The sequence below is a fragment of the Coturnix japonica genome, chromosome Z (assembly GCF_054131305.1).
Source record: "Coturnix japonica strain WE chromosome Z, WE-NBRP24, whole genome shotgun sequence".
Classification (NCBI taxonomy): domain Eukaryota; kingdom Metazoa; phylum Chordata; class Aves; order Galliformes; family Phasianidae; genus Coturnix; species Coturnix japonica.
In genome coordinates this window covers 56160167-56173349 of record NC_140702.1, presented here as the reverse complement: position 1 = coordinate 56173349, position 13183 = coordinate 56160167, and the positions used below count along the sequence as shown (strand labels likewise).

Sequence of the window (13183 nt, the reverse complement as noted above, 5' to 3'; positions counted from 1 at the left end):
TAAAAGAAAACGGGGGAAGTGTGGAGAGTGTTTATGCAGAATGGCTTTGTGAGAAAGGACATGAAGAGATTCCATTAGTGAAATTGTAAAAGAATGAACGTGACTGAAGACAAAGACGGTCTATCCTAGGGCCGATCACGGGCTAGGCAGCTGAGAAGAAATCAGGATGTGAAAAGACAGGGTATGTAGCTAAAGACAGGATATGTAGCTAGAGGCAAGGACGGCCTGAGGGAAAAACAAGATGTGTAGCAAGGTGAAGACATAGCTGTAAAGAAAAAGTATCCACAAGACTAACCACAAAGGTCAGATGAAGTAATGTGTAACCCACCAATCCTGAGCTTTACTTTTGCAATATGCATGAACTTATTACTGATTGTATAAATGAGATGCTGTAACACCTAGTAAACGAGGCTTGTTGACCATGATAGCATGAGACTTGTCTCCCGCGGTTACTTCCAACAGGGCTGCACTGAATCCTTTCATCCCACAGGTGGTATTGGTATTGGGTTTGCCTCTGCTCAGGTGCAACATCTTGTACTTGGATTTATAGAATCTCATACAGTTACTTGTGCCCATTGCTCAGCACTGTCTAGGTCCCTCAGGATGGCATCCTGTCCCTCTGGAGTGTCAACTGCACCCCACAGCTTGGTGCCATCCACAAGCTTGCTAAGGGTGCACTCAACCCCACTGTCAGTATCATTAATGAACATATTAAAGGTAATCAGCCCCAGCATTGGTGTCCAGTTCTTACAGAGCACTGGAGAATTTACAGGTAATAGCCATGTACTCCTTGTAGCAGCTTTTTTTACCTCATGGAGATGGAGAAAGAGACATCTGAAGCTCAAACTGAGCTACGAGATCTCCCTCAGATCAGTGGGCAGAGCAGGGATGTACCCTTGTGAGAGTTGCCCATGTCTCATCTTCATTTTCCATAGAGTGAATACAGAAATAACAAGCCGCATTCCCAAAGGTTCTGTACATGTTTCTGTTCTGCTGAGACTCTAACGAAGCCTGGTCTCCAACGGCAGTTCTCCTAGAAGTATGTCTCCCTCTGCATTCCCAATCTTTCAACACATACGATGCTCTAAACTTACCATCTACAAGGTCTACTGCCCAGTACCTGCACAAAAGTTTGACCTTCCATGTGATGTCAGGACTCACACTGTGTGTCCACGTGTTTGTCACACAGCTGTGGTTACGGCCCTCTGGTACTGTGTTACTGTGGAGATCAATGTAATTAGTCTCTCTAAGGGAAATCTCAGCTGAGATTTCCAGTGTACACACAGCATCCTACCAGGAGCTGCTGAGTCATGCAGAAAGCTGCTGAGACACTGCATTATCAAAATGTGCTTGGGGAAGAAGGCTTGTTATCTGCCAGTGGCAGACGAGTGCAGGAACATTAAGATTCTGCATTAAGTTAGTTGGTTATAGGGAAGGGAGAAGAATGATGCTTGAGGGTTATATGCCCACTAGAATTGAAGTTTGGAAAGTGCGCATTCAGAAATCATTTTATTTCCCAGTAATGGCAATATGCAATATCAAGTAAGAAATGAAATTGAAGAATTAATCTTCTTCTTCAAATACAGGATGGCTTCAGTATTAAAATTAACATATAAATTTAGCCTCAATCCTACTCCCCCACTCACGTCCACATAAGGAGTGAATGACTGAAACAGTATACTGGGAGAATCCAAATCGTTCTTCAAACGTGTCAGCACGAACGCGAGGCCAGCCTGTTCAGCCAGCGTTCGCAGAGTGGCCCTGGGGCCGCAAGGAGGGCACGTCGGGGCCGCGGGGAGCACGCAGCCAACTGCGGAGCCGCGGGGAGGGACGTGGGGCAGCGCAGCACAGCGCTGTGTTCTGATCGCAGCCGCCCCGCGGAGCGGCTGAGTGCGGAGCAGCCGGAAGAAGGGCTTCCTGCGGAGTTACCGTCTGTGTTGTGCGCACAGGCGGGTGGTGAGCCGTGAAATCACCGTCCTGACAGGAGGAGCACCACAGAAAATGCACCTGGGCTCAGCCGCTCCGCGCACCCAGAGCGAGAACTGCGCCGTGAAATGAGGGGAAGTCCTCTTGCTCCAAGTGACTCGTGGCTGCGGTATCGCCCCCTACAAAAATAACAAATAAAAATGAAATAGGACCACTTAATTGCAGGACTACAACAAAGGCTTCGCTGATCTTCTTGATGCTTAAGCTCGTTCTTTATGGTTTCCAGACACGCAGCCAGTTTCACTCCTTCCTCTTCACCCGCGCGTCTTCTCCCTTATTTTACCACGAGACGGAGCCAGAAAACAGAGGGCTGGGACCTGGTACCTGCAGGAACCAGGGCTGGGAAGTGCATGGCCTGAGACAAAACAGGTGTTCTCAAGAACGTCTGCTGATGCAAAGGAAAAGGTGCAATTGGGTAGTGCATGTGGGCCAGGTGCCAGGAGTGGGATGAGATGGAATGGGATGGGACGGGATGGGATGCAATAGTACATTATGGTGCATAGGGAAGCAGAGGTTCTCTCATCTCCTATTTGCCCACACTGTAAAGGCAGGATAGAGTTAGGATTACCCACAGGTAAAGACATAAGGAGCAGACTCCAGCACCATGGGGCCCTGCCAATATGCCAAGGGCCCCAGATCCTTGCTGCATGTTGAGTGAAGTCTAGAAATGACATCCACATTTAGTGGCAGCCTGGAAACACAGCTGTATGAACAGTATCCTTTCCTAGACATATAACTGCTGGTCAGTCCAATTGGTTTGTTTGGGTCAGTTTGGTTGGTTGGTTAGTTTATTTTCCTGTTGGTTTGTTTGCTTTAATGGAACTTGTAAATAGCCAAAATACTGCAGAAGTTGTCTGCAGACAAACAAAATGTGTTTGGTTTTTGTTTTTAACATGCTTATGTTTACTTTATTTAAAAATAATAATAATAATTGTGAATTTAGTCAAAAGATATTCTATGATTCCTGAAAGAATGACTATTTTAATTTCAGCGCTTTCACAAAGAAAAAAAACAAAAACAAAAAAACAACCCACAACAGTTTATCAAAAGAGATAGGATTTAATAATTGCTGATAACTGCATTGCTGACCCTGCATTTTTTCACCCATCATGTTTGTAGTATGAACAGTTTGCCCCAGCTTGGCCAAAGGTCATCTTTCTCTGAAAGATATGTTCCACTTCCAAGATGTCAAGGTTCTGCTCACTGAAAACCCACAGACCACAGTGCATAAGATCACTGTGAGCTGTCGGTTGCCACTGTTTGGTCTTCCTGCTGGAGGTTATTCACCCTCTGCTGGGAAACAAAAGAAAGAAGAAGAAACAGAATTCATTCAACCTATGAGGGTGCCTATACAAAAGCCTCTGCTGGAGGGAAATCTGCTTGGTGCATGAGCTCAAAACCTGAGCTCACGGACCTGTTTGTTCGCATCGAGCCTTTCACACCTAACTCCTCTACGATGTCGGAGCACAGCATTTCACTACCTCATCTCTTTCTGTTTGCAAGACCAAGCTTATTTTATGAGTGTCTATTACTTTTCTGCTTGGAGTGTCTTGAAGATGAATTTGTTTACAAATTCCATGTGGGCACAGGAAAACGTGTCAGTACAAAACTGTAATTCTGCATTATGAAAATTCCAGATGTTCTTACATTTGCATAAGGAATGCTATTTATTTTCTTTTCTCCCACTTTCCACCTTTCCCTCTTTGCTCTCTAGCATACAACTACAAATTGCTTTACTGAACAGATTGCAAAAATACACAATAAAAAGTGTATTTCTGATCATTTATCCCCCAGAGAAAATATAAACATTATTTATTTTATTCTCCTTCTGCTTGTGCCTGTTCAATATCAGTATAAACTGTGGGATCCATTGAGTACACAAACATTACGAAGTATGAAATGCCAAATGAGAACACAGGCATTCACATTAGCAGTGATACTAGGCAACATGCCTGACAAATTCTAAGGTCCTACAGCCCACCTGCTTTAGGCTTCCCCCCTCTAGGGGAACCCTCATTGGGTTTGAGGGGTAGGGCTGATCTGTACACATAGCAGGCCTGCCAGCCATTGCATCCACACAGAAAGAAGTGTTTTGGAAAATCCAACTGCCAAGCAGATGTGGTCACTGTCAAATGGTTCAAAAAATGGCACAAAAAGCTTAACAGACAAATATCTAGGTGGAGAGTGAATGTAGTGGCATTCTTCACCAGAAGCAATTTGTAGTGTTATTCTGACACTGTAATGAAAGTAGGATAAAAGGGGAGTTCATGCATGCAAACATGCAATAAATTGTTCAAATAATTACTTTTCCAGATTCGGGAAAGCTGCTATTTAACTCCACACTGTTTTAAAGAAAGGTCTGCTATTACACCCTATCTCCTATTTCTATTTCTATAGCATAGGGGAAAAAAAAAAAAAAGAAAAAAAAAAAAAAAATGTTTCTGAAGGGGCAGGAGAGCCTCTTATTGACTTATATATATATATTTTTTCCTGCTTACTGTGACTGTTACAAGTTCTGCTTCACTCTCCTGAACTTGGAAGTGTCTGTAGCACACATCCAAGGACCTAAGCTTCCCTCATGATAGCATTTGCTGAGACTCAGTTTCAGGCTACGAGGCAGGGGGGCAGAACCTGGACTGGGAAAAATAGACTTCCCTTGTCTGCTGTTGCTGGAACTAGACATTGTTACCCCAGCTGGCAGTTAATCAGCTCTCTATCCTCAGAAATGCTATTTGCCCAATATAAATGACATAAACCAAGATGATCATCTTAGTTTATTTTTCTAGAGTCCTTAGCATGCTACATTAACCTGACAATGTTTAATCTTGTGTTCATTTCACAATACACTTCATGCAGTTCACAGCCGTAATTGGTTTTACACTGACATTACACATTTTGACCTAGCCATGGGAAAAGAATAACTCATAAGATTATTTTTCTAAAAAATGTCCAAGCTCAAACAGTACAGAAGCAGTTCATGCTAGTTCCATGTGCATAATTCTTCTGCCTTTCCTTTCAATGCAAAGATGATGACTGGTCCTTGTTTTAGTCCATTTGCAATTGAACTACTTTTGTTTGATTTCTTATGTCCTGAGGAGTTCTCTCTTATAAAACAGCATTCAAGTATTCTAGTTTAATATCCCCAGTTGTCTGAGTTAAGGAACAAAGTAGACCTTGAGCTTCTGTTCCCGCTACGAATCTTCCAGAGTCCCGTAACCGATGGCCATAAAGTCTTTCCTTGTTGTACACACTCAGAGCTAAAGCCAGAGTATTGCTATTTGGCATTATCCAATGAAGTGCAAGAAATTAAATAAGTTATGTTTTTATTGCTATAGTACAATACCAAGCAAAGTCAAGTTTTAATACAATTGCAAGTGTTTCATGGAGTATACGTCTCTCCTCTTCAGGCCCAGTAGTTCAGCTGCACTGCAAATATCACTTACTTACTTATCGTATGCCAAATGTCATCCTAAGAAGATGTGTTGAGTATTCTTGAGTCTGAAGAATCAGACCTTTCATCATACTCATCTTCTGTGTAAAGAGGTTGCTTAGACACAATAGGACATCCGTCATCAGGGATTGAGATCCTAGGATCTTCTGATGAGCGAGAAGGAAGGACAGAAGAGCTTTGGAAGACGCTGGCCGAGTTGCTAGAGAAAGGACTGACATACTGGGACCGCAGCTGGTACTGCTGCTGCAGCGTCATGGTGTTCCAAAGGGTGACATCATTAGGCAGGAAAGGACTGGACTGGTTTCTTGCCAAAGTGTTCCTCAGCATCAGCGGGTAGCGAGGTGGCTGAGGAAATGGGTGCTGCAAAGGTACAGTCAGAGGATTGGGCACAACATTGCTGGAGTCAGCAGAGAACCTCAGTGTGTCAGGGACCCTGAAGGCTGAGCCCACTGACCACTTGGAAGAGGAAATAGGATAGGAACTCAGCGTGTGTTCAAAAATATGCCCATTGGAAGGTAGAACTAGACCATCTGACTCTGCACTAGTTCTCTCACCACTGGCCACTGAAGACCGGCTGGACAAGAGAACCTCAACAGCACTCACCAGGTCACCACCACATCCTTTCAGGATCAACTCCAGCACCATTGGCTTCTGGTTAGGGAAAATCTTTTTCAGCACTTCCAGTGGAGGTCTGTTGGCTTTCAAGCTGAAAGGTAAAGAAACTGTCCCAGAAGGACCTTCTATCAGTAGGTGATTCTGCTCTGCATGGTACTTGGGGCTCTCTGGACGGCTCTCTGTGCTCCCACCATTTTTCTGAACTGCGTAACATACCTCATCCACTTATACAATTTCTGGGCTTTCAGGGGTGAAGCAGGTTTTGGCTTTAGCCATGTCTGGGGAATTCCTTTGGTCTGTGTCTTTGTCACTGTAGGTCTCAGCATTGTCTGTTCCGCTGGCATCACCCAGCCTCTCCTCACTGATGTCTGCAAAGGAAGGCAGAGAAGTCAACAAATGCTAAGTCCAAATGCCGCTATGAACACCAGAGGACAGACTCTCCCTATAGGGAACAGAGCAGGCTCCTAGGGAAGGAAAGAAAGAAAAAAGAAAAAAAAAAGCATTTTTCTGATAAAATTAAATTCTCTTTACAATGTCACGTGAGAACAAAACTGCAAGAGTCATGAGACATGACCTAGGCATTTTGTGCTTCTTTTCAGTCATCTGTCTCATTCTTCCACATATAAGAAAAGCATCCTTTTTTCTCCTGCATCAGATGTGCTATATTAATCCTTCCATCCTTCTTCACTAGTTGCAAGACAGCAATGAGCCAACCCAGTGTGCAAGTTCTCTCAGAGGAACTTGAGCATTTTCACTCTGGGATTCCTATTGCACTGGTTGTAAGATGTAAATATTCAGAGAGAATACCCTGGAAGACCAACATTTCCTCTGTAAGTGCAGCAGCACTGGTAGAACCACTGCACCACATCTGCTGGCTCAGAGCTGTTCATATAAATCAATATATCCTAGTTCTTGTTCTGCAGAAACCAGTTCATTCCCCAGCAAGAAAAACAGGTTTCTCTTCCAAACCTGATCAAACCTGATGCCTTCATTGATTAGAACACAACATTTAGAAAAAAATAATCTTTTTGTGGAAAGGACCCCTTGAAGGCATCTGGTTCAACCTCCTGCTCAAAGCAGAACTAGCCTAAAATCTAGAGCAATTTGTTTTAGTCCCTGCTCAGCTGAGCTTTAAATATTTCTAAGGCTGGATGCTTAGCAACCTCCCTCAGCACTTGTTTCAGGTACCTTGCCTGTCGTGTGTGAAGCTAAGAAGGGCAGAGCAAAAGCCCACGGACCACGTTTTTACCAGAGGTACACACAAAAAGGGAGATACCCCAGGGCTCCAATCACAAAAGGGGGCAATGTATTTGCTTGAAATCCTTTGCAGTCATTTACCTAAGGATGTTGTTCTGCTGACCTCCCTCATGCAAGTGCAGTGCTGACCTGACAAACATCAGCAGCTGGGGAAGGGGACACTGCAAGCTGATGCAGACAGAGGCTGTGTTCACACAGCAGAGCTTCTGAATGCACAAATGTGAAAGATGGTCTGCAGAAACCAATGGAAGCACTTGTCTGGTTTCCCAAGCCCACAGTGATGAGCCCAAGTAGATATGGCATGAAGCAAGCAAAGGCTTCCAAATTGTGCTCACAGTCACCCCTACCAGACTGAGAGGGAACTAAGGGCATGTAAATGGAAAATCCTGGCCACTGGCCTCCTATAGGTCTGCCTCACTCTCTCACCCTGGGAATGGACAGGGCATTTCTGGTGCAATTTACCCACTTTGTCACTCTGAGAAAGGAGTCTGAGTAAGCTGAGCAGGAGGTCACCATGCTGTCCAGAACGGGAGATACATTCCTCTGCTGTAAGTAAACCATCAGCTCCTGGCAGAGCAGAGCAGACAGTCAGCATGGCAAAGGGCTGTTCTCTGCCCGAGGCAGGAGCGATGGCCGTCCTGTGGAGCCGTGGGTGTTGCTGGCTCAGGTTGCAGAAGATGAGAGTGGGAATAAAGCTGAGGTGCCCTTCTGAAGACCCCATCTTTCTCTTTGAATTGCCTGACCTGTGCTGGTTACCCGTTTTTCATCTGGTTATGCTCTCTGTCCAGAGCTAATAGAGAAGTATGTATACAATATGAGGCAATGTGCATATGAACTTCTTTATGCTCTCTGCGTTAGTCTTGCCTTAGCATCCAAGGGGAATGCAGAAAGCAAACAAACCGGTAGCATTATCTTTTTGAGAGAATGTTAAGACCTAGGGGTAGCTTTTACTTGAAAAAGAAAAGAGAACGGGAGGGTCATGCTACCTTTCCCTCTTAATCCCCCCCCCCCACCACCCCCCCCTCTCACACACACACACACATCTTCATGCCTTCACAGCCACGTATTTATTACCAGAGAAGGGATATTAAGAATAATTCACGTGCGAATGAAAGAGCAATTTACACACTTGAGTCTTAGAGAGCAGCCCGAGGACAACTAATTGCCTCTGCCCCTGTCGTGATTTGTGATTCTTAGGTCACAGATCTAGAAAGCCTAGAAACCAGCAATTAACATGTAGATGAATAAAGACGATATTGCATAATGAAAAATAGGCTGCTTGTTCCCAAAGAGCTTGAGATAGTGTATAAGATGAGCCCAAAACACCCCATGATAGTCTGAGTCTCATGTCAAATGTGACACCAAAACCATTTCTTAGTGCAAAACCTACCAGGAGCTCCAGCCAGCAGATAATACTGATTCATACACCCAAGGCTGCACAGTTGGATCTGTCATTTGCTTGCCTTCATTTCATCAGTGGAAAAAGTACCCAAGGATCCAACCCACAGCCTTCTTCCTGCCTCCAGTATTTTTGCCAGTGAAACAGAGGACTCTGGTGGAGAAAAAGGATCATTGTCATCATCCATGTTGTTGATCCTGATGAGGATTAGGGTAGTGTTACAGCATGAACCATGAAAGCTGACCTTTACAAGCAACAAATTCCATGTAGCACTTGAAAAGCGGTAGCATCTTCTTGGCCTTAAACTGTGAAAATAGCTTCCTGAACAATCACTTTGACAATGCCAGTCTTACAGGTTACACTGGTTTATATAGGCATGTCAGTAAGGCTAAGTAAAAATAAAGGCATATGAAGTGCTACATGATATATGTCAGCAGAAGACTGAAAAACAAGGGTCTAGGTCCTTTTGTGTGTGGGAACTTCAAGCTGAGTGCAGGAAGATGCTGACATATCCTCTTCTGAGCATGGAAGTGGCACTGCCTCGTTACAGTTTCCTCCTTCTTCCTGTTCCCTGAGAATGTTACAGGATAATTCACTCCCAGCACAAACGGTGGGGAAAATTTATTCTCTGCTTATGCTCTAGACCCACACCCTTGTCTGCTAGTGAAGATGTGTTCATTCAAATATACCATTATGTTGTTAAGCATGAGGAGACATCAGAGCAGCCTTTTCTCATGAGCCAGCACTTAACAGTGAAAGATAAGATCTCCTCAGCTTTTATGATAACATCTACAGAAAAGATGGCTGTGAAATGGTTAATGTGCTGAAAGATCTCAAAACAGTTTGGATTCCTGTCATGGAGGGCCCTGCCAAGGGCTCACATCCAGTCCTTGATGTGAGTTATCTCTGGTGTGTGTGGCTGTGGGAAGGAGAGAATATCCCTTGAGCAGCTGCACATTCAGAAGCTGTGCATCTGACCAATGTGCAGATGGGGCTGAGTGGGAGCAGGAACTCATCTGCTGTCAATGTCACATTGCCATCTGACAATGGCCTGTGATGTCTTCACCATCTGATGACAGCCACTATTGGGTCTCCAGGCTGTTTGATCCAGCAAAGTAGCTGATTGCCAGACCAAAAGCATGAAGGAGACATCTCAACTGGCTCCCATACTGCAATCTGGAGGTGAGGATGAAGATGTTATTCAGCTCACATTCTAAAATAAAATAAAATAAAATAAAATAAAATAAGGAAATATTATTTTCTACTTTGATAGTTTGAGTATTTGCTTACAAATTACTAACAAAGTGCAAAATCCAATAATCTTTCTGGGTTGCTACTGGAGAACAGCCCAGTTTATTTTTCACACTGCCAAAAGACTTGTTTTTCCTTTGACAGAGGGCCTGGCAGTCATCTCCCGGTGCCTCAAACTACTGTAATGCATTTGATATCAGTCCACACAGCAAATCTATCCAGCAGCAAAGCCGGAAGCAACATTCAGCCACTCCCTATCACAAAGAGCTCCTCCAGGTGCTCACAGCACCAAGCCCTTTCAGTGGTTCTCAGGGAGCGCTGCAGTGAGTTGCTGGTGAACCTGCGGGTGACGCTGAGAAGAGGGGTTACAATGCACCCCACCCCTGCTCTGCTCATATCGCTCCCAGGAAGATCCTGGGGCTGCCCGGGATCGGGGAAGGGTCGCCCCGTGCTGTAACGTCAGCTCATTCGTTGGTGACATCACTGAGCGTCCGGCATGAAACGGGCCACGGCCGCTAGATGGAGCCGCTTGCCCGACGGAGTGATCCTGATGTACTATGCGGGTTACGGCGCAGCCGTTTTCAGCCCGGCTCCCAAAAGCGGATCGTCTCTGCTCTCCACCCTCAGGTATGTGTCCAGATTGGGCTCGGCTCAGGGATGCATTCAAAGCCAGTTGAGGTTCCAGACGCTTGGAAGTTTAAAATACAAGCCCATTTCACAAGGAGCTCTCAAATGTCTTGTATATACAGTTCACTTTCAGCTGAACTCACACATTGCCGGGGGGGGGGAGATGGGACGGGGGGGGGGTGAGATGGGAGGGGGGGGGCGGGTGACAGGACTTGAGCTGTAAGGCTGGAGCATATGCCAGATCTTCAGCATCAGTGGTTTTTTTGGTGAAACAAAAAGGCGACCCAAGTTTGTCTGGGGACTAATTGTATTCAACTGCAGACAAATTAAACCCAGGTCACTGTGGCTGGTTGCTGGCCGCTGCTTTTAGGGTGTGCAAGGGTCTGTGAAGCAATGCTGCAGAGGAAGTGAGGACTCAGAGAAGGATGGGGTGGTTGTGCTGCTCTCACCACACCCACAGCCACAGCTGATTCCCCTGTTGCCAGACCAATGTGACTGCAGAAATAGTGAAAATCTGTCAAAAGAGCAGCCAGAAATGATGGCCAAATCAGGAAATAAGTGAATGCCAGACAATAACTCAACAAGCAGAAAATTTTATTGAGATTTCAAATGTTAAGTATATACCAGTCATCTGCAGAGTTAGTTGCAGCTTTCCATACCCATACATTATGGAAGCCTATCAAAACCTCATGTGGTGAACTTTCCAGGAGGAAGGAAGGAGTACAGGCAGAGAGGCCACCCCACCTCAACTTCAGGCTTCTACTGTAGAGCTCCCTGTTCCTTTTTGAAGCCAGCAGAAGCAGGCACAACATCTCTAAAAAGGTAAGATAAATACATAAGTAAATACAAGATAAATACAGCTTCTTGGAAGGAAAAGAAGGGAAGGGAAGGGGAAACAAAAAGGGAAAGGAAAGAGAAAAGGGAAGGAAAAGGGAAAGGGGAAGGGAAAGGGAAAGAGAAAGGGGAAGTGGAAGGGAAAGGGAAAGAGGAAGGGAAACGGAAACATAAAGGGGATGAAAAAGAAAGAGCAAGAAGAAAGAGGGAAGAAAAGGGGGAAGTAAACAGAAAATGAAAATTAAATAGGGAAGAAAAAGAGAAAGGAGAACACGAAAGGGGGGAGGAAAAGTAAAACAAATAGGGTAAGAAGAAGCCTATCAAAGTCTCATGTGGTGAACTTTCCAGGGGGAAGGAAGGAGCACAGGCAGACAGAGAGGTCAGCCCACCTCACCTTCAGGCTTCTACTGTAGAGCTCCCTGTTCCTTTTTGAAGAAGCAGAAGCAGGCACAACTCCTCTAAAAAGGTAAGATAAATACCAAAGTAAATACAAGATAAATACAGCTTCCCCAAAGAAAAGAATAGAAAAGAGAAAAGAAAAAGGGAAGGGATAGAGAAAGGGAAATAAAGGGAAAGGGAAAAATAAATTGGAAGTAAAAAAAAAGAGCAAGAAAAAAGAGGGAAGGAAAGGGGGAAGTAAAGACAAAAAGAAACTTAAATAGGGAAGAAAAAGAGAAAGGAGAACAGAAAAGGGGGAAGGAAAAGGAAAACAAATAGGTTAAGAAGAACCAAAAGCAAAAGAAAATAAGTTGGGGAAATGGAAGGGAGAGGTGGCCAGGATATCTCCCCTCCATCCCTCATCACTATTATTTGTACCACAGTCCTGCAGATTTTTTATTTATTTATTTATTTATTTATTTATTACCAAAATCAAAGCTACTGATGGCTACTCTATGATTGTGAGAACAGCGCAAAGAGGTATCAGATGATATTTTTATGTTTGTACGTCGAGAAGTGTCATTTCATGAATTTATTGTGCTTTTTTAAAAAAAAAGGAAAGGGAAATGGAAAAGAAAAAGAGAAACATAAAAGGGAAGGAAAAAAAAGCAAGAAAAAAGAGGGAAGGAAATTGGGAAGCAAAGAGAAAATGAAAATTAAATAGGGAAGAAAAAGAGAAAGGAGAACAGAAAAGATGGAAGGAAAAGAAAAACAAATAGAGTAAAAAGAATCCTATCAAAATCTCATGTGGTGATGTTTTCAGGGGGAAGGAAGGAGCACAGGCAGGCAGAGAGGCCAGCCCACCTCACCTTCAGGCTTCTACTGTAGAGCTCCTTGTTCCTTTTTGAAGCCAGCAGAAGCAGGCACAACACCTCTAAAAAGGTAAGATAAATACAAAAGTAAATACAAGATAAATACAGCTTCCCAAAAAAGAAGGGAAGTAAGGGAAGAAACAGAAGGGGAAAAGAAAAGGGAAGGGGAAGGGAAAGAGGAAGAGAAAGAGAAATCAAGAGAAAGGGAAACATAAAGGGGAAGAAAAAGAAAGAGCAAGAAAAAAGAGGGAAGGAAAGGGGGAAGTAAAGAGAAAATGAAAATTAAATAGGGAAGAAAAAGGAGAACACAAAAGGGGGGAGGAATAGTAAAACAAATAGGGTAAGAAGAAGCCTATCAAAATCTCATGTGATAAACTTTCCAGGGGGAAGGAAGGAGCACAGGCAGGCAGAGAGGCCAGCCCACCTCACCTTCAGGCTTCTACTGTAGAGCTCCCTGTTCCTTTTTGAAGAAGCAGAAGCAGGCACAAATCCTCTAAAAAGGTAAGATAAATA

General features: G+C 44.2%; 3 long non-coding RNA genes and 1 pseudogene across 13 annotated transcripts in view; 2 read left to right on the top strand and 2 right to left on the bottom strand.

Annotated features, from left to right (window-relative positions):
- Positions 1-13183, top strand: part of LOC146754087 (uncharacterized) — a 137636-nt gene that overhangs the window by 67205 nt on the left and 57248 nt on the right. The window lies entirely within an intron of this gene.
- On the bottom strand, positions 4748-9967 carry LOC146754090 (doublesex and mab-3 related transcription factor 3-like; annotated as a pseudogene). The gene is made up of 2 exons (XR_014939225.1): positions 8700-9967; positions 4748-6420 (listed from the first exon to the last, which is right to left on the bottom strand). The product of XR_014939225.1 is annotated as a doublesex and mab-3 related transcription factor 3-like (transcript).
- LOC146754086 (uncharacterized) overlaps positions 11164-13183 on the bottom strand; it is a 141659-nt gene continuing 139639 nt past the window's right edge. For 2 of the 3 annotated variants that reach the window (XR_014939233.1, XR_014939232.1), the window contains exons 2-3: positions 11815-11878; positions 11164-11400 (exon numbers count right to left, since the gene is read on the bottom strand). This is a non-coding gene — a long non-coding RNA (uncharacterized LOC146754086). Of the gene's footprint in view, positions 11401-11814; positions 11879-12667; positions 12733-13099; positions 13162-13183 lie in introns of those variants that run through there. The other variant, XR_014939231.1, reaches the window with a different exon arrangement.
- On the top strand, positions 11301-13135 carry LOC146754089 (uncharacterized). Of its 3 annotated transcripts, XR_014939234.1 has the most exons (4): positions 11301-11408; positions 11769-11886; positions 12622-12740; positions 13054-13135. It is a non-coding gene; the product is annotated as an uncharacterized LOC146754089 (long non-coding RNA). The 3 variants fall into 3 exon arrangements; XR_014939235.1 differs by lacking the exon at positions 13054-13135 and having other exon boundaries at positions 12622-12813; XR_014939236.1 differs by lacking the exons at positions 12622-12740; positions 13054-13135 and adding an exon at positions 12297-12311.